Source organism: Schistocerca serialis, chromosome 3, assembly GCF_023864345.2.
Source record: "Schistocerca serialis cubense isolate TAMUIC-IGC-003099 chromosome 3, iqSchSeri2.2, whole genome shotgun sequence".
Lineage (NCBI taxonomy): Eukaryota > Metazoa > Arthropoda > Insecta > Orthoptera > Acrididae > Schistocerca > Schistocerca serialis.
Window position 1 is genome coordinate 228807122 of NC_064640.1, and position 22545 is coordinate 228829666.

A 22545-nucleotide genomic window follows, 5' to 3' on the forward strand; every position below is an offset into this window, starting at 1 on the left:
TAGTAGCCTGTTTTTTCCCAAGTTTACCTCTTTAGTGTGGGTTACACCATGAAGACATAACATCATGAAAACTGGTCATCCTACAGATTTCGCTTTACAGTAATCTATATTTAAAAGGTATTGTTAACCTCAAAGGTTTTTATTGGATTTCATTTCATATATACAGTTTTTCCTGTATATGACATATACTCAACAAAATTCCAAGTGTCATATGAGCTGTAGAAAAACGTAATTGATTGTTTATCAGACAATAGTCTTCATTGTGTTCAAAACCCGCAATTAACTTCACCAGAAAATTTCTACTTGACATAATAATTTAATACTGCATTATGTAAACAAATTTTGGAACGTTGTGGATTTTTATATTTCTAAATTTTATTATTGGAATATATAAAATTTCTTTTGCAAATCGCATTTTTGTAACCATAAAAAGGTATAATTATTCCATAAATCGCCACTGTTTGTAAAACCAGATGTCGTTATAATAATTATTTTGACAAAGGAAATTCTAGAACATTTTGGACAACAATTTTGTGTTATATGGAACTGTATGCATCCCAAATCAGATTGGGCATAGTGGTTAGCTGAGTTGACTTTTAAGATTCTGTATGTGAGACACGTGTGTAACGTTTTTGTTATCAGCAATCAATTGAAAATGAGCTCCTTCTGTGTAAGAAGAGGTTTTGGTGGTATGACTACGTTTTTTTTGTCTTGTTGATGGGTAAAAAAGTTGACACTAAGACAAAATTGTGTATTATGTTTTACTATGGGTAACAAACTAATTGTGAAATAAATCAAGAAGAAATATTAAGAAATAGTATCTTCACAAGCTAGTAAACAATCTGAGAACCTATTCATGTCGAAATTAGGTGAATGCTGCCGCTTCTCTTTGAAACAAAATGAGTATTTACTTTTATTCTACAAATTGTTTGAATATATCTTGAAAGAGTAATTTTCTCATGACGTTCTCTTGAACTAAAACTATTACGTAATTACAGTAGAGATTTATTTCAATTGGAATGGCTCATCTGGGATATTTTGCCTCAGATGAACCATTCCAAGAGCAAGAAGGGTAGCATACCTTTTCTGTTGTATGGGAAAAGGTAACTTTGGTTCCTTGATCCAGTACATTTTTGTTGGAAGCCAGTAATTCAGAAGCTTTTTTTGACAGCTTGAGATCCCTGGTGGGTTATTAACTCATCCCAGGTTAACCTTGAGGAATTAATGGCATACCTGTATAATCACTGTCATCGTCATTAGTATCAGAGGGACAACACCAGTCCTCACAATCAACAGGTATTGGCGTCGCCATTGTTTCAGACGTTTTCGTTTCCCGGTATTCCCCAATCGTAAATTTTCTGTACAAGTTTTACAGATTTATTGCAAAAGCATTTACAAACTCAACAACAGGTTTTCGGTTTCCTTTCAGCGTTTATTCTCTGCATATGTAGCAAAAACCATCAAAGTGATTTACTTCTTCTACTTTAACTTATATTATTTCTGTTCAACAGCACTAGTGCAAAAAACTACAGCATAGATCAAGCGACGTCATTCTCGCTCAGCCCTGTATGGCCAGAGCTCACACAGTAACCTCCAACTCCATCTGGTGGATATTCCTGAAAGTAATTAGAAAGGATACCGGCAATAAGGCAAACCCACAAGAACCAATCCTCGTACATGTGTTTTAGAAGTGCACAAACTAGAGTTACAAATGCACATTTCATGTAGAAGTGCATGTAAAACAACAATGATCAAAAATGTTAGAGCGGATAGAGGAAGACTGATTTCACTTTTTGATTCAACGCCCCAACTGTGGCTAGAATCAATTCTAAAATCCTAGATGTAAGAAACAGTTTGTTTTTGGCCTGTGTAAAATATTTCATTGCTAGTTTGCCTGATTATCTTATCATGGCGTAACAGTTATTATAGTTGATAATAGGTGTGCAAAGCACCAATATACATTTGACTTCTTCAGTCTCATGCATTAAATGAACAATAATTTATTTCTGCTAAGATAGTAGATTTGTTTCCAGTAGAAATAGAGTTCGAGTAAATGATCTGGCCATTCAGGGTAAGGTTGTCTATGGTTCACTTGAATCGATGCAAGGAATTTCCAGATCGATTCTTTGAATGAGACGCAGACGAATATCTTCCCCATCCTTCTCCCACTGAGGAAGTATTCGGTACATAATCATACCGTCGTCGTTGAGGATTTGAGCCCCAACGTTCCATTTTGTCTCCATCGTCTTCGTTGTACAAAGACTAGTTTCGTTGTTTAGTTAATGTCTTTGGTGACCACGCTGTGCAAAACAGAATGATTGGCTATTGAACTTTCCTTCTTTCTTTATACTGCTCTTCTCTCAACGAAAATTAGTTTTCGTTGTATAATTTATATCTTTGCAAAACCAGAACGCTCCACTTCCACTAGCTAGGAATCAGCTGCAGTGCTAGATGACACGTTACGTGCTGAAATGCTAATTCATGGGAAACCATTACGTGCTTCGTACTTGCAACACCTGACAGCTGTGTAGATGTATGCAAACATTGTTTTGGAATAGAAATAAGAATCCGCCAGTGGTAACAGTTGATGACACCCTTGTAGCTTATTGTAAGAACGATCGAAAATACATTGCTGGCCGTCGAAACTGCTCACCAGGAAGAATAGAAAATAATGACATTTTACTCATAGTGCTTATACAGTGTAGTAGAAAGAACACGTGAATAAATCTGTAGGTGATTTGAAAGCATACAGGTTCCGAAATTTTACACGGTCCAGTAACATTAATGTGGCCTCCGAATATGTTCGACGTCAACATGCAATAACCACTCAAAGATTTGAGGTGACAAGTGACACCACCAGCAGTGTCGGGGGGATGCGGAAAACAATGCAGTCGTTATCGCAATGCGGAAATGGAGTGATTTATATTATGACCAAAAGGACATGATCATTGACATTCGGACCAAGGGTGGAAGTATTTCCGAAATGGCTATTTTTGTAAACTGTTCATGTGCCACTGTGGTTGCAGTATACCGTACACTCAAAACCAGCACTGAGGCATCTGTGGTGCACCTCGGGCCATAGATAACAGAGGTGAACGACGGCTGCAGAGATATGTATGGGGAAATAGACGTGCAACTGTTAAGCAATTGACCACCTAGATGACCCAAGGAGGTATCAACAGTATCTCCTCTACGATCTCTCAGCGAACTTCGCTGTGTATGAGCCCTGGAGCAGGTCTCTGGTTCATGCACCCATGCTGACTGCTATTCATCGGCGACAAAGGCTGTACTTTGCACGCCAATACCTCAACTGGCGGCCACTGTGTGTCTCGACAGCTGTCCTTTTCAGATGAATCACGTATTATGTTCCATAGGAATGTCTGAAAGGAAACACCCTGCAACCAGGAGGGAGCGTTATAATCTAGGCAATGTTTTTAGTGACATTCCATGGATAATCTCATCATTCTGGAGGCAGAATGTTTCAACAAAGTACTTATATCCATCTGTCCCCTACACGAATCTTGTTTTTCCTGACATGATGCCACCTACCAGGCGGACAAAGCATCATGTCAAATAGCTTGAAGTGTATGTGCTTGTTTCGAGTAGCACCAGGATGAGTATAATTCTCTCCCCTGGCTGCCAACCTCCCTGTATTGAACCTAGTTGAGAATCTGTGAGACTAGCTCGATCCCACCAGGGAGCCTCAACCGAGAAACTTATCTCAGCTGGCAATGGCCATGGAGTCGGCATGACTCCACATCCCTGTCTGAACCTCTAGAACCTCACTGACTTCTTATGCACATCTCACACTGCAAAAGGTGGTCATTCAGGCTTTTGTCAGGTGGTCAGTTCTGGCAGCAACGATGCCTCCAATTTGTCTGAGCATTGAGTTGAATTGAGCTTGTATGAGAGGTATGGGTGCAGCACGCTATGCTGTTTCAGTTACATGACAATCGTGGTGTCAAGTACAAGCATCCTAGCCTCTTGGCAACCCGTGACCAAATGTATTCAATGGGCGAAAGATCTGGAGAACGTGTTGGCCAGGACTACAGTTGTACACCCTCTGTATAGAGATTGGTTTGCACAGTGTAGTTACATGCGGTCTTGCAGCGTGTTGCAGAGACATAACGTTATGGAGACCTCAAATATAAGGCAATATCTTTGGGCTTAAGGAGTCTGAAATGTAACGGCTGCTGACCAAGTTACCGGCTGTAAGAACCAGAAGTAGACATTTCCTGTGCGCATTGGCCCTGAGAAGCATGATGCCATGTTTTGCAGCATGTATGACAATGATTGTAAAGCTGAAAAACCATGATGATACACGCAGAAAGCGCGTCATGGCGCCACTCCTGTCTCCAAGGTTGTCACTACACCTCCCTCTGCTGCAGTGTCAAGGGTTGCAGCAGCAATGGTTTCTGCACTGATAGTACGTAGTGCTCGAGACGTCACCTCACTCTCCACGTGGATACTTGTCATGTAGTAAGCAAACTCATTTCCTGGTTCTTGGCATGTAACTTTACTTTGTGATCCTACACAGCTGAATGAATATGCATGTCACTCGGGCGCCAGACATAGGTGACTGTCGCGATCCTTCAAGTCGCTGTATAGGAATCTACTAAACTCATTAATTCCATATCATGTGACAATCGTGGGGTGCCAACCAACGTAAGTAGTGATTTCGCGGAACGATAAACCACTGTTTCGAATGTTCACGATGTTGCCGCTGTTGAATTCTGACACGTGCTAGTAGACGTTTCTGTTCGTAAGTAAGGCGTAACACGATCATCTCACAAGCAAACGTTATTCTGAATGAGAAACCCATAAATACAAAATGTAGGTCGTATTACTCCTACTACACTGCGTAGTGACACTACCCACAATTCTGGTAAAAGTATTAAATCTTTATTGTAAGCGCTGAGAGTAGCATGGAGGCCACCACGGAGTATTGCAGTGGCAGCGCTGGCCGTCAGCCATGCTACTATACCATCTACAATAAGTCTGAGGTTACCGTTAATATTTTCTGCACTGTAATTAATTTTCAACATGAACAGCAAGAGCCCCAACGCACTTCCGTGCTGCACAAGCTGTCCCAGGAGAAATGGTTAATATTCATGAATGTCACAGGAACGATCGTTTGAAGCAAAAAACTTCATACAGGCATATGCCCTATTCCGAATGATTTTCGGCACAGAACACACTTAATGTACATCGTTATTTATTTTCTGTATTCTTCAATAAATTGCCAGCTTCACTCACGTGCAACAGTTAGTAATATAACATTATTAGCTTAACAAAGTATCAGCTCAAAAATACGTTTTTTAGCACATTCATCTCCAAGTATTATCATACACGTCACATCACAGCAGATGTACGGTGCACAATCAGTGTTCGAATATCCCAGCGCCAACTTCAATGCATTATTTCACTCCTGGAGTACATGTTGTGTTGCCTGTCAGTGCCTCAGCAAGTTCCCTAATGAGGGTAGCAGCGTCCATGATGCGACCATGCGGTTCATCTCTCGTAAATATCTTTCGCTAGTACATCTGAGACTTCATCAAACTCAAAGTCAAAAATCTAATGACGTAATACCTGGAGATTTTAGTGGCTAGTTAATTGGAGTACTACGACCAAACCAGCGACTAGGGAAGTGCCACTGAGAAGTTTTCTCATACGTCTGGTAAAATGTAGAGGGTTTCCATAATGCTGGAAGTACATTGCAGTTCCTGAGGCCAAGAGAACGTTGTCAAGCTTTCAAGATGCAAATAATTCTGTCTTGTTATTCGCTCTTCTAAACTGATTGAACCTATCAGCATTTTACCGATAGTGTCACACCAGACAGTGATCGTAAAAAGAACTTGTAAATTGGTTTCCACTGTAGCGTGAAGATTTTCCAGCGGCAGCCGATAATTATTGAGTGTGTTGTTGATTAAGTTCCATATAAACGCGTCTACATGAGCAAAAAGTATTAATGGAAGCAAATGACGATTGTCATGTAACCAGTTACAAAATTTAATTACGATGCTATTGTCGCTATTATGAAAATTGTGAGAAGGTAGTATGTAGAATGGAAAAGTAACCAGCGAGGGCGAGGCCACGGGCAGCTGCGACAGCGGCGCTTCCCAGGTGAGTGTCACGCCAGAAGACGACTTGGCTGCTCTTTGCTTAGAGGTTGTGCGTGGGTCTGAACCTATGCCCCTCAGACAGACGACAGACGGCGGCTGACGGTGTGATGTCGAGTCCCTCCCTGGGTCTCATCATTTGCGGCACCAGACAGGAACAGCAAGCCAACAGGGCTATGACGCCAAGTCTCACAAAGGACCCAGTGTGGCGGCAGACACAGCCTGGTCTCGAACCATAGGCTGCTGCTGGCGCTGCCCAGTCGTCTGATTGGCCAGTGGTGCTCCAGCATTGTAGTGCGGCTACGCAGCAATTACCAAGTCCCTGACTCGAATAACGTCCTATCCTCAAATTCAGCCCCATTTATACTCCATTACTGCCCATTTGTTCCTCTAAAACCTGGTGTCTAGTCACACTGCCCATAACAGAGAGACCTATATCAGTGCAGTGGAAACGACCCAATTGCTACTTATGAATTACCTCGAAGAAAACTGTCTATTGACACACAGTCAACATGGTTTTAGAAAAGATCGTTCCTGTGAAACACAACTAGCTCTTCATTCACATGATGTGCTTAGTGCTATTGACAAGGGATTTCAGATCTATTCCATATTTCTGTGATTTCTCGTGTTCCCCAAGGTAGTGTTATAGGCCCTTCGCTGTTCGTTATCTATATAAACGATTTGGGAGACAACCCGAGCAGTCGTCTTAGGTTGTGTGCAGATGACGCTGTCGTTTATCGACTAATAAAGTCATCAGAAGTTCAAAACAAATTGCAAAACAATTTAGAAAATATATCTGAATGGTGCGAAAATTGTCAGTTGACCCTAAATAACTAAAAGTGTGAGATCATCCACATGAGTGCTAAAAGGAATTCGTTAAACTTCGGTTACACAATAAATCTGTATAATTTGAAAGCCATAAATTGAACTAAGAGCTTAGGTATTACAATTACGAACAACTTAAACTGGATGGGACACATAGAAAATGTTGTGGGGGAGGCTACCCAAAAACGTAACAGAACTACTAAGGAGACTGCCTATACTGTGCTTGTCCGTCGCCTATTAGAACACTGCTGCGCGGTGTGGGATCCTTACCGGATAGGACTGACACAGTACATCGAAAAAGTTCAAAGAAGGGCAACACGTTTTGTATTACCGCAAAATATGGGAGAGAGTGTCACAGAAATGATACAGACTTTTGAAATAAATCTGTAAAAACCTGTACAGACCACTTACGAGTGTGGACTACCGGGAAACGAAAACGTCTGAAACAAAAGCCACTCCGATACATGTTGTTTGTGAGGGCTGGTGTTTTCCCTCTGATACTAATGACGATGAGAGTGATTATGCGAGTATGGCATTGATTCCTCAGGGTTTAAACTGGGATGAGTTAATAACCCACCAGAGATCTCAAGCCGTCAAAAGAAGCTTCAGAATTACTGGCTTCCAACAAAACTGTACTGAATCAAGTATCCAACGTTACCTTTTGCTATACAACAGAAAAAGTATGCTACCCTTGTTGCTCTTGAAATGGTACATCAGAGGCAAAATATCCCTGATGAGCCATTCCAATTGAAATAAATCTCTTCTGTAACTACGTAATAGTTTTAGTTAAACAGAACGTCATGAGAAAATGGCTCTTTCAAGATATGATTAAACAATTTGTAGAATAAACGTAAATACTCATCTTGTTTCAATGAGAAGCGGCAGCATTCGCCTAATTTGGGTGTGAATAGGTTCTCAGTTTGGTTACTAGATTGTGAAGATACTATTTCTTACTATTTCTTCTTGATTTATTTCACAATTGGTTTGTCACCCATAGTAAAATACAATACACAGTTTTTTCTTAGTGTCAACTTTTTTACCAATCAACAAGACAAAAAAAAGCAGTCTCATCACCAAAACCTCTTTTTAGACAGAAGCAGCTCATTTTCACATGATTGCTGATAACAACAACATTACACACGATGTGTCACATACAAAAGCTTAAAAGTCAACTCAGCTAACAACTATGTCCAATCTGATTTGGGATGCATACAGTTCTATATAACACAAAATTGTTGTCCAAAATGTTCTAGAATTTCCTTTCTCAAAATAATTATTAGAGCGACATCTGGTTTTACAAACAGTGGCGATTTATGCAATAATTATACCTTTTTATGGTTACAGAAATGCGATTTGCAAGAGAAATTTATTATATTCCTGAAATAAAATTTAGAAATATAGAAACACACCACGTCTCATGATTTGTTTACATATTGTAGTAGTAAATTATTATGTCAAGAGGAAATTTTCTGGTGAAGATAACTGCGGTTTTTGAATACATTGAAGACTCTTGTCTGATAAACAATCAATTACGTTTTTCTACAGCACATTTGACATTTGGAATTTTGGTGAGTACATGTCAAATACGGGAGAAAATGTATATATGAAATGAAATCCAATAAAAACCTTCTTGGTTAACAATGCTTTATAAATATAGACTTCCGTAATGTGAAATCTGTAGGATGACCAATTTTCATAATATTATGTCTTCATGGTTTAACTCGCACTAAAAAGGTAAATTTTTAAAGAATATTATTTTGTAAATATTTCAGAGTGTCGTGTACCTATCGTAAATCTCATACTATACGAATTAAATCGGTATAAATGTTAAACAAATGGATGTGGAATCGTATCTTTCGGTTTTGCCCAGGCTGGTGTCGTAAAGACCTGTTGTTCACTCTTGGAGTACATGTTGTGTTGCCTGCCAGTGCCTCAGCAAGTTCCCTAATGAGGGTAGCAGCGTCCATGATGCGACCATGCGGTTCATCTCTCGTACATATCTTCCGCTTGTACATCTGAAACTTCATCAAAACTCAAAGTCAAAAATTTAATGACGTAATACCTGGAGATTTTAGTGGACAGTTGATTGGAGTACTGCGACCAAACCAGCGACTAGGGAAGTGCCGCTGAGAAGTTTTCTCATACGTCTGGTAAAATGTAGAGGGTCTCCATAATGCTGGAAGTAAATTGCACTCCGAGTGTGTAAGAGAATGCTCTCAAGCTTTCAACATGCAAATCATTCTGCCTTCTTATTTGCTATTCTAAATTAGTGAACCTATCAGCATATTACCGATCGTGTCAGACCAAACAGTGATCGTAAAAAGGACTTGTAAATTGGTTTCCACTGTAGCGCGCAAATTTTTGTGCGGCCATCGATAATTATGTGTTGTTGATTACATTCCATATAAACGTGTCTACATGAGCAAAAAGTATTAATGGAAGCAAATGACGATTGTCATGTGTGATGTCGAGTACCTCCAGGGTCTCATCATTTTCGGCAGCAGACAGGAACAGCAAGCCAGCAGGACTATGACGCCAAGTCTCACAAAGGACCGAGTGTGTCGGCAGACACAGCCTGGGCTCGAACCATAGGCTGCTCCTGGCGCTGCCCAGCCGTCTGATTGGCCAGTGGTGCTCCAGCATTGTAGTGCGGCTACTCAGCAATTACCAAGTACCCGGCTCGAATAACGTCCTATTCTCAAATTCAGCCTCATTTATAATCCATTACAGCCCATTTGTTCCTCTAAATCCTGGTGTCTAGTCACACTGCCCATAAGTGCTTCAGTGCAGTGGCAACGACCAAATTGCTACATCATTATGAATGACCTCGAGGAAAGCTTATTGACACACAGTCAATATGGGCTTAGAAAAGATCTTTCCTGTGAAACGCAACTAGCTCATTATTCACATGAAGTGCTTAGTGCTATTGACAAGGGATTTCAGATCGATGCCATATTTCTGGATTTCCGGAAAGTTTTAGACACTGTACCGCACAAGTGGCTTGTAGTGAAATTGCGTGCTTATGGAATATCGTCTCTGTTATGTGACTGGATTTATGATTTCCTGTCCGAGAGGTCACAGTTCGTAGTAATTGACCTAAAGTCGTCGAATAAAACAGATGTGATTTCTCGTGTTCCCCAAGGTAGTATTACAGGCCCTTTGCTGTTCGTTATCTATATGATAACGACAACCTGAGCAGCCGTCTTAAGTTGTTTGCAAATGACGCTGTCGTTTATCGACTAATAAAGTCATCATAAGATCAAAACAAATTGCAAAACGATTTAGAAAAAATATCTGAATTGTGCGAAAATTGGCGGATGACCCTAAATAACGAAAAGTGTGAGGTCATCCACATGAGTGCTAAAAGGAATTCGTTATATTTCGGTTACACAATAAATCTGTATAATTTGAAAGCCATAAATTGAACTAAAAGCCTAGGTATTACAAATACGAACAACTTCAACTGGAAGGAAAACATGGAAATAGTTTTGGGGGGAAATCTACCCAAAGAATGCGATTTATTGGCAGGACACTTAGAAAACGTAACAGAACTACTAAGGAGACTGCCTACACTACGCTTGTCCGCCGTCTGTTAACAATACAGCTGCGCGGTGTGGGATCCTTACCAGATAGGACTTTCGGAGTACATCGAAAAAGTTCAAAGAAGGGCAACACGTCTTGTATTATCAGAAAAAATGGGAGAGAGTGTCACAGAAATGTTAAGGATTTTGGCTGGACAAAAGTAAAAGAAAGGCGTTTTTCGTGGCGGCGGAATCTTTTCACGAAATTCCAGACTCCAACTTTCCCCTCCGAATGCGAAAATATTTTGTTGAGACCGACCTACATAGAGAGAAACAATCACCTCGATAAAATAAGGGAAATCAGAGCTCCTACGGAAAGATATAGGTGTTTGTTCTTTCCACACTCTATACGAGATTGGAATAATAGAGAATTGTGATGGTGGTTCGATTAGCCCTCTGCCAGGCACTTCAATGTGATATGCACAGTATCTTTGTAGATGTCGATGTAGATGTAGATTCTTTGCTGCGTGGGGCAATTTACCATTGCGCTAAGCTATACTTGCTTCACAACTCACTTACGCATCTATTATTCTGCCCTATCTGTCGACGTAGCATGGCTGATGGCCAGCGCTGTCAATATTAACACTCCGTGGAGGCCTCCATGCTACTTTCACCGCTTACAATAAAGATTTATTACTTTTACCAGAATTCTGGGTAGTGCCATTACGCAGTGCAGTAGGAGTAATACCACCTACATTCAGCATATATGGGTTTCTCATTCAGAATGTTGTTTGCTAGTGAGATGATCGTGTTACGCCTCATGTACGGACACAAACGTCTACCAGCACATGTCAGAATTCGACAGTGGCAGCATCGTGAACATTCGAAACAGTGGTTTATCGTTCCGCGATATCACTATTGCCTTGGTTGTCATCCCACGATTGTCACGTGATACGGAATTAATGCGTTCAGTAGACTCTTTCTCCGTATACCATCATGGTTTTTCAGCTTTCCCATCGCTGTCATACATGCTCCAATACCTGGTATCATGCTATTCAGGGCCAATGCGTACAGGAAATATCTACTTCTGGTTCTCATAGCCGGTAACTTGGACAACAGCCGTTACATTTCCGACTCCTTAAGGCCAGTGATATTGCTTTATATTTGAGGTCTCCAAAACGTTATGTTTCACCAAGACGATGCAAGTCCGCATGTTACCACACTGTCCAAACCTACCTCTATACAGAGGGTGTACAACTGTAGTCCTCGCCAACACGTTCTCCAGATCTCTCGCCCATTGAATACGTTTGGTCACGGGTATCCAAGAGACTACGATGCTTCCACTTGACACTTCGATTGGCATGTAACTGAAGCAGCATAGCGTGCTGCACCCATACCACAGTCTTTAGGTACGGATCTTTCTGTGAGCGAGCGGGTGTATATAATTGCTAAATATGGAGCTGTTGTATCAGCATACTCTGAGACGAACCTGACTGGTATACAATCTGGACTGGAAGCCCTGCTTTTATAAAGTGATTCTAGCTGCTTTGCGACTGCGAGGATATCTGTTTCTAAGTTTCTCATCTTGGCAGTTGTTCTTGATTTCAGGAGTATTTACTTTGTCTTCTTTGTTGAAGGAGTTTCGGAAAATCGTGTTTAATAACAGTGCTTTAGTGGCACTGTCATCAGTGACTTCACCGTTGTTATCGCGCAATGAAGGTATTGAATGTGTCTTGCCACTGGTGTGCTTTATGTAAGATCAGAATTTCTTTGGGTTTTCTGCCTTATTATTTGTCCCGGATTATTTAATCCTAAGAGGTCAAGTATACTTTCAGAAGCATTTACGCTTCGAATGGGCTCATGAACTAAATAAGCCCAGTACAATTTCGGATGACGTTTTATGCCCGCCGCCAGTTTTAACGTATAATTTTTCCAGCATATCGAGGGTAGATTAAGGTCACCACCGACTATAACAGTATGAATGGGGTACCTATTTTAAATGAGACTCAAGTTTTCTTTGAACTGTTCAGCAACCGTATGTTCTGAGTCGGTGGGTCGGCAAAACGACCAAATTAATAAACGGTTCTAATGGCTCTGAGCACTATGGGACTTAACATCTATGGTCATAACTCCCCTAGACATGTCCCCTAACGACATCACACAACACCCGGTCATCACGAGGCAGAGAAAATCCCTGACCCCACCGGGAATCGAACCCGGGACCCAGGCGTGGGAAGCGAGAACGCTATCGCACGACCACGAGCTGCGCACTAGGGCTTGGAGCTCTGTTTCTTTCCCAACATAGCTACGACAATTTACAACCACAATACCGATCGTTTCAACAACTAACTTACTGTGTTTTACCTGCCCCGTTTTAGACGGACGCCCTTTCTGTGGTTCCCTGAGTCCCACTAATCTAAAAAAAACCGGCCAGTACCTTCCGCACAGCCCCCGCTACCCGTGTAGCAGATTGCTGTGTGTAGTGGACTGCTGACCTATTAAGCGGAACCCGGAAACCCACCACCCGATGGCGCAAGTCAAGGAATCTGCAGCCTACACCGTCACAGAACCGCCAGAGCCTCTGATTCAGTCCCTCCACTCGGCTCTGCACCAAAGGACCACAGTGCGGTACATCGACGATGCTGCAGATCACTATTGGAGAACAAATATTGTACCATGAAATGGATCTGGTCAGACAAAATTGACACACAATGCTTGGCAGTAATATGACCTTGCAGAGTAACCATGGCGTCCAAGGAATAGCAGGGTATGGCTGACCGAATTATCACCGAACCCTCGCCATGTTGCGCTCTTGGCAGCAAGCTGTCTGTATTGTAGGCTTGGGACATGCAAATGCCAGATATTAACTCGGGCAGAAATTGAAAAAAGTGTAAAACAAGACTTAGCCAACCAAATGACTTTCTTCCATTGCTCCATATTTAAGGTTCTATGGCTTCAGTACCACATTTTCCTGTTACACCCACTGCAGTCGCTAATGCTTGGTTTTGAAATTCCACATCGGACTGCAGTTCTCTGCTTATGAAGACCCATTCCTGGCTTTTGGTGCTGACAGGGTACTCGAGTGCGATATTGAGTTCTGCATTGACTATTATAGCTTTTGTCCTCTTATTTTTCGTCACAGTCCTATTTAATGATGATCTGCGATGGTTACTCAACACACACTTTCCTTCGCATTGTGACTAAGAGGGCGCGTTTCCTCTCTGTCGGTATTCGGTATAAATCTTAGATACGGTGCCTCATGAAACACGAACCACTTCTGCTACTTGAGGGTATTGCACAGGTGCCGTTCGTGATCAAATACAACAGCGCACCCTGCAGGTTTGGCCAGCATCTGCATTTATGTTCAAGAATCCTTTGTATTTCTCGCAGTGCTTCCATGTTTTTGTCCAACACCCGTATATCTACATCCATTGTCGAACCCCTGTATATCTACATCCATACTCTACAAACCACTATGAAATGTATGGTAGAGCGTACTTCCACCCGGCCTGTGTGGCCGAGCGCTTCTAGGCGGTACAGTCTGGAACCGAGCGACCGCTACGGTCGGAGGTTCGAATCCTGCATCGGGAATGGATGTGTGTGTTGTCCTTAGGTTAGTTAGGTTTAAGTAGTTCTATGTTCTAGGGGACTGATGACCTCAGAAGTTGCCATTTGTATGCCTTTATACTCGCTGGAGTTAACCTAATCCTGTCCTCTCGATTGTTGTAGGGGAGTTGTAGGATATTCCAAAATTCGTCTACTAAAACTGGTACCTGACACTTTGTATGTAGGTGTCTGCCAGTCCAGTTTCTCCAGAATTTCCGTAACACTGTCCTGCAGATCACACAAACATGTGATCATTGCTGTTGTCTTTCTCTGTATATGTTCAGTACTCTTGTTCGTCCTATTTGGAAAGGATTTACATCACCATCTACATGGCTACTCTGCAATTCACACTTAAGTGCCTGGTACAGGTTTCATCGAACCATTTTCCTACTACTTCTCTACATTCCACTCTCGAATGGCACGTGGGAAAAAGGAACACCTAAATCTTTCCGATCGAGCTCTAATTTCTCTTATTTTATTATAATGATCATTTCTCCCTACGTAGGTGGGTGTCAAAAAAGATTTTCGCGTTTGGAAGAGAAAGTTGGTGATTGAAATTTCGTAAATAGATTTCGCCGCAAAGAAAACCGCCTTTGTTTCAGTGACTGCCACCCCAACTCACGTATCGTATCAGTGACACTCTCACCCCTATTGCGCGATAACACGAAACGAGCTGCCCATCTTTGCACTTTTTCGATGTCCTCCGTCAATCCCACCTGGTAAGGATCTCACACCACGCAGCAATATTCCAGCAGAGGACGGACAAGTGTAATGTAGGCTGTCTCTTTAGTGGGTTTGTCACATCTTCTAAGTGTTCTGCCAACAAATCGCAGTCTTTGTTTCATCTTCCCCACAATATTATCTATGTGGTCTTCCCAATTTAAGTTGCTCGTAGTATTTAGCCGATTCGACAGCCCTACGATTTGTGCGATTTATCGTATACCAAAAATTTATTGGATTTCTTTTAGTACCCATGTGGATGACCTAGCACTTTTCTCTGTTTAGTGCCAATTGCCACTTTTCGCGGCATACAGAAATTCTCTCTAGATCATTTTGTAATTAGAATTGATCGTCTGATGATTTTACTAGACGGCAAATTACAGCGTCCTCTGTAAACAATCTAAGGGGGCTGCTCAGATTATCTCCCAGATCATTTATGTAAATCAGGAACAGCAGATGGCCTATGACACTGCGTTAGGGAACGCCAGATATCACTTCTGTTGTTCTCCATGATTTACCGTCTATCACTGCGAACTGTGACACTAGATCAATACTCGAGGAAGGGTCGTATGAGTGTTGTATAAGCAGTCTCATTTGAAGACTCAGTACTTCCTAGTATTCTACCAATGAAACGAATTCTGCGATCTGCTTTGCCTACAGCGCAGCAAATGATATGGAATTATTCAGTTTACAGGGTACGTATATATGACGACTGTTTACATTAATGAACACATTTATTTTGTCATACTCACTCAACTACATTTAAAAGTATTTCCTTTCTCAGGCTACCGGCTTTTAAAGAGAAGTTCGCCCGTGAAGTAGAACTGGGTTGTCCAGGGAAGATGATTATAATTTTTATTTAAATCTTGCTGCGCTATCTGTTAGGTATATTACGCTATTGTGCAAATGATGAAAAATTTTTTTGCAGCGCATTGAACTCCTTTGTAACGCACTGACTGCTTTAATAATGGGTAATAAAGTACACATTTTCCTACAGTTTTGTGGGTGTGTAAATCACTGTTCTCAAATTGTGGTGGATTATATATGACGAATTTGTGACATCACAGTTAAAATGAACAGCTCCTTGAAGAAGTACCTACATGAAGACCGTGTGTGAACATCACTTATTATTACTTATTATTCTTACTGCTCGGGTTTGGGCAATCAGTACCTTATTTCTAACTGGTAATGTCCCACGAAAATTACTACATGAGTCATTATTCAGAGTAAATACGCAAAATATGTCAGTATATTGTTTCCAAGACTAGCAATTATACGAAGAACAAAAGTAGGTGAACTTAACTGTTTGAGAAACTCAGCAACACGCTTCATCCAGTTCAAGTTTTCATCAGTATGTAGACCCAAAATTCAGAAGCATTCTACCCTGTTTACTGACTCCTGTTCTTGTGTCACGTCTATTGTTGATATTACTCTGTTTATTGAGCAGAACTGAATAAATAGTATTTTCCCAAAAAATTTAGGAGAGTCCTGTTTCCGAGAATCAGTTAATAACCCTTTGAAAAACATTATTAACAATGTCTTCAGATGCTTTCCCCTTAATGGCATTTCTTAAAACGCAAACATCATCTGCAAAAACCTACCAGTTTTGCGATCAGCTTGATTCCACAAGGAACTGTTGTGCACAAGGACCGGAGACTACAAGGAAGGAGCCAACCACAGCATTCGGTTGCATTTCTTTTCTTACTCTTGCATATGCGAAGAGCCGGCCGCGGTGGCCGAGCGGTTTTCGACGCTTCAATCCGGAACCGCGCGACTGCTACGTTCGCAGGTTCGAATCCTGCCTCGGGCATGGATGTGTGTGATGTCCTTAGATTAGTTAGGTTTAAGTAGTTCTAAGCTCTAGGGGACTGATGACCTCAGATGTTGAGTCCCATGTTCCCTAATGAGGGTAGCAGTGGCCATGATGCGACCATGCGGTTCATCTCTCGTACATATCATTCGCTTGTACATCTGAGACTTCACCCAACTTAAAAGTCAAAAATCTAATGATGTTATACCTGGCGATCTTATTGGCCAGTTAATTGGACTATTACGACCAAACCAGCGACTAGGGAAGAGCGGCTGAGAAGTTTTCTCGTACGTCTGGTAAAATGAAGAGGGTCTCCATAATGCTGAAAGTACATTGCAGTTCCTGAGGCCAAGAGAACGCTCTCAAGCTTTCAACATGCAAATCATTCAGTCTTGTTATTCGCTCTTCTAAACAGATTGAACCAATCAGCATTTAACCGACCATGTCACACCAGTGATCGTAAAAAGAACTTGAAATTTGGGTTCCACTGTAGCGTGCAGATTTTCATGCGGCCACTGATAATTATTGAGTGTGTTATTGATTACGTTCCATATAAACGTGTCTACATGAGCAAAAAGTAATAATGGAAGCAAATGACGATTGTCATGTACCCTGTGACAAAATTTAATTACAATGCTATTGTCGGTATTATGAAGATTGTGAAAAGGTAGTATGTAGAATGGGTAAAAGTAACCAGCGAGGGCGAGGCCACAGGCAGCTGCGACAGCGGTGCTTCCCAGGGGAGTGACACGCCAGAAGGCGACCTGGCTGCTCCTTGCTCAGCGGTTGTGCGTGGGTCTGTACCCATGCCCCTCAGACAGGCGATAGACGGGGGCTGACTGTGTGACGTCGAGTCCCTCACTGGGTCTCATCCTTTGCGGCAGCATACAGGAACAGCAAGCCAGCAGGGCTATGACGCCAAGTCTCACAAAGGACCCAGTGTGGCGGCAGACACAGCCTGGTCTCGAACCATAGGCTGCTGCTGGCGCTGCCCAGTCGTCTGATTGGCCAGTGGTGCTCCAGCATTGTAGTGCAGCTACTCAGCAATTACCAAGTCCCTGACTCGAATAACGTCCTATCCTCAAATTCAGCCTCATTTATACTCCATTACTGCCCATTTGTTCCTCTAAAACCTGGTGTCTAGTCACACTGCCCATAACAGAGAGACCTGCTTCAGTGCAGTGGCAACGACCCAATTGCCACTTCATTATGAATTACCTCGAAGAAAACTGTCTATTGACACACAGTCAACATGGGTTTAGAAAACAGCGTTCCCGTGAAACACAACTGGCTCTTTCTTCACATGAAGTGCTTAGTGCTGTTGATAAGGGTTTCAGATCAATTCTATAATTCTGGTTTTCCGGATAGTTTTAGACACTGTACCGCACAAGCGGCTTGTAGTGAAATTGCGTGTTTAAGGAATATTGTCTCAGTTATGTGACTGGATTTGTGATTTCCTGTCAGAGACGTCACAGTTCGTAGTAATTGACGGAAAGTCATTGAGTAAAACAAATGTGATTTCGCGCGTTCCCCAACGTAGTGTTATAGGCCCTTTGATGTTCCTTATCTATATAAACGGTTTGGAAGACAACCTCAGCTGCCGTCTTAACGTCTTTGCAGATGACGCTGTCGTTTATCGAATAATAAAAACATCAGAAGGTCAAAACAAATTGATAAACGATTTAGAAAAAATATCTGTATGGTGCGAAAATTGACAGTTGACCCTAAATAACGAAAAGTGTGAGGTCATCCACATGAGTGCTAAAAGGAATTCGTTAAACTTCGGTTACACTATAAATCTGTCTAATCTAAAAGCCGTAAATTCAACTAAAAGCCTAGGTATTACAATTACGAACAACTTAAACTGGAAGGAACACGTAGAAAATATTGTGGGGAAGGCTACCAAAAGACTGCGCCTTATTGGCAGGACACTTCGAAAACGTAACATAACTACTAAGGAGACTGCCTATACTACGCTTGTCCGTCGTCTCTTACAATACTGCTGCGCGGTGTGGGATCCTTACCAGATAGGACTGACGGAGTACATCGAAAAAGTTCAAAGAAGGGCAACACGTTTTGTACTATCGCAAAATATGGGAGAGAGTGTCACAGAAATGATACAGAATTTTGGCTGGACATAATTAAAAGAAAGGCGTTTTTCGTAGAGACGGAATCTTCTCACGAAATTACAATCACCAACTTTATCCTCCGATTGCGAAAATATTTTGTTGACATCGTCCCACAGGGAGAAACGATCATCACGATAAAATAAGGGAAATCAGAGTTCGTACGGAAAGATATAGGTGTTTGTATTTTCTGCGCACTATAAGAGATTGAAATATTAGAGAATTTTGATGGTGGTTCGATTAGCCATCTGCCAGGAACTTAAATGTGATTTGCAGAGTATCCTTGTGTATGTAGATGTAGATTCTTTGCTGTGTGGGGCAAATTACCATTGCGCTACGCAACACTTGCTTCACGACTCACTTACGCATCTATTATTCTGCCTTATTTGTCGACGTAGCTTGGATGATAGCCAGCGCTGTCACTATAATACTCCGTGGAGGCCTCCATGCTACTTTCAGCGCTTACAATAAGGATTTATTACTTTTAGCAGAATTCTGGGTAGTGACGATACGCAGTGTAGTAGGAGTAATACCACCTATATTTTGGATATATCGGTTTCTCATTCAGAATGTTGTTTGCTTGTGACATGATCGTGTTACACCTCACGTACGAACAGAAACGTCTACTAGCCCATGTCAGAATTCGACAGTGGCAGCATCATGAACATTCGAAACTGTGGTTTATCGTTCCGTGATATCACTACTTGCGTTGGTTGGCATCCCACGATTGTCACGCAGATATGGAATTAATGTGATCAGTAGAATTTTATTCAGCGACATGAGGGATTGCAACAATCACATACGTCTCGAGCCCGTGGGACATGCATATTCATTCATCTGTGTAGGATCACAAAGTAAAGTTACAAGCCAAGAACCAGGAAATGGGTTTGCTTACTACACGACAAGTATCCACGCGGAGAGTGAGATTACGTCTCGAGCACTACAGAGTATCAGTGCAGAAACCATTGCTGCTGTAACCCTTGACACAGCAGCAGAGAGAGGTGTGGTGAGAACCCTGGACACAGGAGTGGCGCCGTGACACTATTTCTGCGTATACCATCATGGTTTTCAGCTTTCCCATCATTGTCATACATGCTCCAATACCTGGCATCGTGCTATTGAAGACCAATTGGTACAGGAAATATCTACTTCTGGTTCTCATAGCCGGTAACTTGGACAGCAGCCGTTACATTTCCGACTCCTTAAGGCCAGTGATATTGCCTTATATTTGAGGTCTCCAACAGCTGTCAGGTGTCCGGTGTCAGGTGTTGCAAGTATGAAGCAAGCAATGGTTTCCCATGAATTAGCATTTCAGCACATAACGTGTCATCTAGCACTGCAGCTGTTTCCTAGAAGGAAAGTTCAATAGCCAATCATTCTCTTTTGCACAGCGTGGTCACCAAAGATATTAACTAAACAACGAAACTAGTCTTCGTACAACAAAGACGATGGAGACAAAACGGAACGTTGGGGCTCAAATCCTCAATGACGACAGTATGATTAAGTACCGAATACTTCCTCAGTGGGAGAACGATGGGGAAGAAATTCGTCTGCGTCTCATTCAAGGAATCGACCTGGAAATTGCTTGCATCGATTCAAGTGAACCATAGACAACCTTAACCTGAATGGACAGATCATTTACTCGAACTCTATTTCTATTGGAAGGAGATCTACTATCTTAGCAGAAATAAATTATTGTTCATTTAATGCATCAGACGGAGGGAGTCAAATCTATATTGGCGCTTTGCACACCTATTATCAACATTAATAACTGATACGCCATTTTAAGATACTCAAGGAAACTAGCAATGAAGTAATTACACAGGCAAAGAACAAACTGGTTTTTTTATATCTAAGATTTTAGAATTGATTTTAGCCACAGCTGGGGCATTGAATCAAAAAGTGAAATCAGGCACCTGCTATCCGCTGTTATTTTTTTGATCATAGTTGTTTAACATGCACTTCTACGTGAAATGTGCATTTGTGACTCTGGTTTGTGCACTTGTAAATCACACGTACGAGGATTGGTTCCTGTAGGTTTGCCCTATTGCCGGTCTGCTCTCTAATTAGTTCCAGGAATATCCACCAGATGGAGTTGGAGGTTATTGTGTGAGCTCTGGCCATACAGGGCTGACCGAGGATGATGTCACATGACAGTTCACTTAGGAAACAAGTATGCTGTAAGTTGCACTTGTGTTGTTGAACAGAAATAATATAAGTTAAAGTAGAAGAAGTTGAGTAAATCGCCTTGATGGTTTTTGCTACATATGCAGAGATGAAACGCCGAAAGGAAACCAAAAACCTATAATTGACTTTGTAAAGACTTTTGCAGTAAATCTGTAAAACTTGTACAGAACATTTACAATTGTGGACTATAGGGAAACAAAAACGTCTGAAACAAAGGCCCCTAGGACGCATGTTTGTTGGGAGGACTGGTGTTGTCCCTCTAATACTAATGACGATGACAGTGATTATGCAGTTATGGCATTAATTCCGTTGGGTTTAAATTGGGATGACTTAATAACCCACTAGAGATTTCAAACTGTCAAAAGAAGCTTCTGAATTACTGGCTTCCAACAAAAATGTACTGGATCAAGGAACCAAAATTACCTTTTAGCATACAATAGAAAAAGTATGCTACCCTTCTTGCTCTTGAAATGGTTCATTAGATGCAAAATATCCCTGGTGATATTGAAATAATTGAAATAAATCTCTTCTGTAACTATGTAATAGCTTTAGTACAACAGAACGTCAAGAGAAATTACCTCTTCCAAGATGTGATTAAACAATTTGTAGAATAAAGGTAAATACTCATCTTGTTTCAATGAGAAGTGGCAGCATTCGCATAATTTAGGCATGATTATGTCCTCACATTGTTTACTAGCCTGTGATGATACTATTTCTTAATATTTCTTCTTGATTTATTTCACAATTAGTTTCTCACCCATAGTAAACCATAATACACAGTTTTTTCTTAGTGTCAACTTTTTACCAATCAACAAGACAAAAAAATGTAGTCTCATCACCAAAAGCTCTTTTTACACAGAAGAAGCCCATTTTCACATGATTGCTGATAAAAACAACATTATGTACGATGTGTCACACACAAAATCTTAAAAGTCACCTCAGCTAACAACTATGTCCAATCTGATTTGGGATGCATACAGTTCTATATAACACAAATTGTTGTCCAAAATGTTCTAGAATTTCTTTGTCAAAATAATTATTACAACGACATCTGTTTTTACAAACAGTGGTGATATATGCAAAAATTATACCTTTTTACGGTTACAAAAATGCGATTTGCAAATGAAATTTTATATATTCCTGAAATAATATTTAGAAATTTAAAAATACACCACGTCCCATGATTTGTTTACATATTGCTGTATTAAATTATTATGTCAAGCGGAAATGTTTCTGGTGAAGGTAACTACAGTTTTTGAATACACTGAAGACTATTGTGTGATGAACAATCAATTACGATTTTCTGCAGCTCATATAACATTTGGAATTTTGGTGAATACATGTGATATACGAAAAAAACTGTATATATGAAATGAAATCTAATAAAAAGCTTTAAAGTTAACAATTACTTTTGAATATAGACTTCTGTAAAGTGAAGTCTGTAGCATGAACAGTTTTCGTAATTTTATGTCTTCTTGGTTTAACTCGCACTAAAGAGGTAAATTGGGAAAGAATACTATTACATAAATACTTGAAAGTATCGCCCACCTACATAAGAGTCGTAAATAAATTACTTTACGATCTAAATCGGAATTTATGTTTAACAAATGGGTGTTTAATCGTATCTTGCG

At 41.0% G+C, this 22545-nt stretch overlaps 1 protein-coding gene across 5 annotated transcripts in view; it reads right to left on the minus strand.

Annotated features, from left to right (window-relative positions):
* Positions 1-22545, minus strand: part of LOC126469964 (glutaryl-CoA dehydrogenase, mitochondrial-like) — a 925249-nt gene that overhangs the window by 571958 nt on the left and 330746 nt on the right. The window lies entirely within an intron of this gene.